The sequence below is a fragment of the Lepidochelys olivacea genome (genome assembly GCF_965140295.1).
Source record: "Lepidochelys olivacea isolate rLepOli2 genome assembly, chromosome: 28".
Taxonomy (NCBI): Eukaryota; Metazoa; Chordata; order Testudines; family Cheloniidae; genus Lepidochelys; species Lepidochelys olivacea.
The window spans coordinates 6,249,167-6,253,903 of NC_140438.1; the positions used below are offsets into that span (position 1 = coordinate 6,249,167).

At 45.7% G+C, this 4,737-nt stretch overlaps 1 long non-coding RNA gene across 1 annotated transcript in view; it reads right to left on the reverse strand.

Annotated features, from left to right (window-relative positions):
- Window positions 1-476: 476 nt before the first annotated feature.
- Window positions 477-4,737, reverse strand: part of LOC311514149 — a 79,163-nt gene continuing 74,902 nt past the window's right edge. The window contains exon 2 of the long non-coding RNA XR_014709835.1: window positions 477-1,053. This is a non-coding gene — a long non-coding RNA (uncharacterized lncRNA). The remainder of the gene's footprint in view (window positions 1,054-4,737) is intronic.

The following is a 4,737-nucleotide window of genomic DNA, read 5'->3' on the forward strand; positions in this document are numbered from 1 at the left end:
ATATCGGATAACGACATTGCTCAGAATTTGAAAAATCCACACCTCTGAGCAACGTAGTTATACTGACCTAACCCCCTGTGATGGGATCCCCGGGGTAAAACCTGGCACTGTGGGACCACTGTGCCTCCTTAACTCTCCTGCCTGGGTTCTCTCACACAATACTATGCCAGTGACAAGCAGCAAACCTTGCCAGGCGCTGTGATCACTCAGCCATTGGCACGTGGAGCCCCGCACCCAGTTAAATTGCATGAATGCTCTCCGAACCACACATGAAAAATACGGAGAGGCACCAGCCAATCACCTCAGCCCCCAGCCTTACACCCCAGAAACTTACCATCTTACACTGCTCAAGACTCCCTTGAACAGTGCAAGCTCATTAATTAATTTGGCACTTCTTCTAAGGAAAGTGGACATGCACCAGCCTGTGTAACCTGAGCAGAGATTCCCCAAAAGCACTTCAACCAAAACCACACTGGTTTAGGTAAAATATAAAAGAGATTTATTAACTACAGACAGATTTAAGTGACTATAAGTAGCAGACATAGAGACCAAAATTAGTTACGTAATAATAAAAATAGAAACATTCTAAATTCTAACTTTAACAGACTAAGCAAGATTTGAATGAAACAGTGTCTCACCCTAATAGACGTTACAGGCAGCTCACAGGTCTCAATACTCAGACTGAACTCCCTTCCAGTCTGGGGCCAATCTCCCTAGTTCAAAGTCTTTGTCCTCCAGACGATCTTCCAGGTATTGAGACGGAGTAGGGGGAAGAAGCCAAGTGATTATGTTATTTTCCCTCTTTTATACTTTCTTCCGGCTGCTAGAAAGATCCTTGCTGTGACATCAGTTAGGCTGTCCCCATTACGTATGTGCCCTCTCTAAGGAGCCTCTGGGAGAGTGATTCTTCTTAGTGGGCCATCAACGCGTCTGGCCAGCGATAGCTTCTCCATTGTTGCAACCGAAAGGCTGGCTCTGGGCGTTTCCCAACCTCACAATGTATTTCAGTAACACATACAGCAGTGCTCCACACTTCACATACAATGATCGCACCTACAATTGAAGAAGATATTAAGGTTTAACAGACCAAGACTTTTAAATCGATACCTCCCAAGGCACGCATTGTACAGGACATGTCAATCATATGACAGTGGTGAATAGGGGGATTCCAGCGTGCTTTGAGGGACAGAGTATTGCACGCCCGCTCCCCCCCGCCCATGTGCACATTGCCATATCGGTGGGAGAGCTTCTGCTAGTGACAAAGCTACCGCCTCCTGCGGAGGTGGATTAGCTAAGCTGCCGGGAGAGCTCTCAGTTACACCGGTGCGGCTGTGCCGATGCACCATTTGAAGTGTAGACGAGCCCCAAGATGCAAAACCACAGAATCAGAACTCTAAACATTTGTGTGTCCTGCCATCTGCAGTTGGAGCCCGACATGTTTATTCCCTGATTGGTTACCATCATTACCACAGCATGGTAGTCCTTGTTACCCAATCAGGCAGCCAGTTTGGGATTCACGGGGAAGGAATGTCCCCTGAAGGTGTCTCTCTCTTTGCCTCATGAAACTTTGGATCCAAAGAATGAAGGATGATTGTTCCCATGGCATCTTCTGCGACTGTAATCAGTGACACTGAACTAGGGAGTCGTGTTCGACAATTTTCCTTGGGCTATTGGTCACCATAGCTTCCTTTACTGGGTGAAAACCAAGAACTCGGCATATACCTTTTCTCCTTCTTTCCGAAGCCTTGGCCTTGGCTTGGGTACATTTACGCTTCTCTGAAGTAGAACCCTTTACCAAACCCCTCAAAATCTCAGCAGTGCTAGTGCAGAACAGCTTCCTGAAACGTGGCCAGTTTTTCTTTAACTTGGTGGCCCGGGTCTAGGCTAGCAACTAGATCCAGGCCTGCACCAGAATCTCTGTAAGTTACCGGAATTGGAGTTTCTATTAAAAAATAGCTATTTTTCTGCAGCGATTTAATTGTATACACATTTGTAGCACCTACAAAGGGTAAATTCAAGAACAACAAAAAAACCCACTTCTATTTCCTCCACATCTGCATCGTAAAGGGCAGCGTTTCCCATAAAATAGTATTAGCTACGAGAGATCTTCTGTAGGGCCTGGGTTACAGATGCTCTGGGAACCAAATATAAGGGCATTTTGCCTAGTTCCAAGTCAATTACTGTGGAATTATCTCCTCAGCTCATCTGAGACAACATTGACTTAAACAAGCAGTTCTCAAACCGTTTTAAGGGGATCGCCAGGGTTGGCGTTAGACCCTGGACTAAAGGAAAAGCCCCCCTGCCTGGGGTTGAAGCCAAAGCTTGAGGGCTTCAGTCCCCCTGCCGTCAGCAGGACTCGGGCTGCAGCTTCATCTCCCCATGCAGAGCTCAGGCTACTGCCCTGCCACCTGGGGCTGACGCACTTTGGCTTCCGCAGAGGGGATAGGGGTCAGGTAGAAATTTTTGTTGTCAGAAGGGGGTCACGGTGCAATGAAGTTTGAGAACCATGGACTTAAACAATTGAACTCCACTGTGATCATCTGCACTTGCTTCAGTTTATTGCACAGTTTGGGGTCTGCTGCTGTTCACCATTTCCGAGTGGAGATTTTAAATCACGGCTGTTTCTTTGTTAGGATGTCCAGTAAATGGAAGAGTTCTCTCCTGTTGACAGAACTGCACTTGAACTTTCTCCGTGTCATCATGGAGAGGTGGGGAAAAAAGCAAAGCTAAAGTGAGAGGTAATGACTTTAACAAATGGTCATTTGTCTCAAAGTCTCCAATAAATCTGAGCTCCAGCCTGTCAAACTAAACAAATCTCCAGTTGTGTGACCAAACAGCCTTCGGGAAAGATAGAAACCCACATCACAGAGAGGTAGACAACATGAAAATGCATGCATCCGACGAAGTGGGCTGTAGCCCACGAAAGCTTATGCTCAAATAAATTTGTTAGTCTCTAAGGTGCCACAAGTACTCCTGTTCTTTTTGCAGATACAGACTAATACGGCTACTACTCTGAAACATGAAATTGAAAGTATCAAGTGAAATTTCAGAGGAGGTTACATCTGATGACTCAGAATTAGGACAGGAGGTTCTCCCATCACATTCTCCTCTGGTCCATTCAAACCTGCTTCACTCAGCACTGTCTCATTATTGAGGTATGTCATATACAAAAGTTTTAGCATCCTCATAATGAGAGGAAAAGACAGCCAACCTTCCCACAAGTGGTGTTGCCAATAGATGGAAACTGGAATTTAAACCCCAAATGATCCCACTGTCTTTGGGATCCATTTGAAGTCCCCTTCCAGGTCTTTGACACTTTCATCTCCAGCCATAGCGACTCTGATTTAGGATTAAAGAAGTCAAAACATCATCTCCAAGCACAGACAGCTGAAAACACTGCATCACAGGACACTTTGAGCGGTGGGAGGTTTAGAATGTGATGAAGATAAACTCTGCATGCCTCAGACAGGAGGTAACCGTTCTGGAGTGATGGGGAAGGAGGGAATCTCTTGGAGTCACCCCATCTCCTTCCAGTGTCACAGAGGCAGAAATGACATTTTTTTCCTGCCCCTGCTCGTCATTATATTTAAATATATCATAAATTTAAGAAAAGGTCCAAAAATGCCATTGAGCACGCTCCAGAGCAATGTGAGAACTGGGAATGATACAGTTTGTATCATCGGGGATTCTAAAAATAACTGTAGAATAAGAGGAACGGTATAAATGTGATGCTCCTTGTTTTGTGGAAGGAGAGACAAACTCCCATTACTCATGAGATAATGGAGTGGATAGAAAGGACAATCGGGTCCACCCCAAAAAAGGGTGAGCTGTCAAAGGGAAAAATGGGCAACTCCTGGGCTTGTCCAGGGCCTGGACAAGCTGAGGGATAACACTGATGCAAATGGTTCAAACAGCTTTGAAGGTTACTACATGGGAATAGCAAAAGTGTTAAAAGAAAAAAATGTCTGGATAGCCCTAGAGGTTTTTATGGTGTTCAGCTCCCTTGCAGATTCTCTGATAAGGGCTGAGCTCTGAGTGAAACTTTTCCCACACTCACAGTGTTAAAAAGGTCTCTTTCCCGTGTCAAGTCTCTTCTGTCGAGCAAGTTGAGGGCTACGATTGAAGGTTTTCCCACACTCACAGCATTTATAGGATATTTCTCCCGTGTGGATTCTCTGATGTGCAGTGAGTAGGGCAGTGAAGCCATTACAAAAATGAATCATGATTAATCACACTGTTAAGAACAGAATACCATGGATTTAAATATTTTTGGATGTTTTCTACATTTTCAAAAATATTAATTTCAGTTACTGTGACGGGTTCCCCCCTGGAGTGCCACCTGGAACTGGGGTATCACCGAGACCCCTGAGCCACCAGCCTGGGTTTCCACTCACTCTGTACTGCTATGACAAGCTGCCAAGCCCTCCGGGCTTCACCCTGCACTTCCACCAGAGCACACACAGGTAGGGGACACACCCAGCTGCAGGTACATACACACAGGTTCTTTACCTGGTCCCTGCATGGGAAGGCACAGGTAAGGCACCTCTCATTTTCTAAGGCACGCACCCCCACCTGGAGGGAAACTCAAAATGATACCACCTTGTGCTCCACAGAGAACTGTACAGCATAAGCTCATGAAATTCACCCCCTCCCTCAATGTGGAGAGGGAATATAGGACAGCTTTGTGCCCCAAGTTATGACTTCCATACACTGATTTTAGACAAAACAAAAACAAGT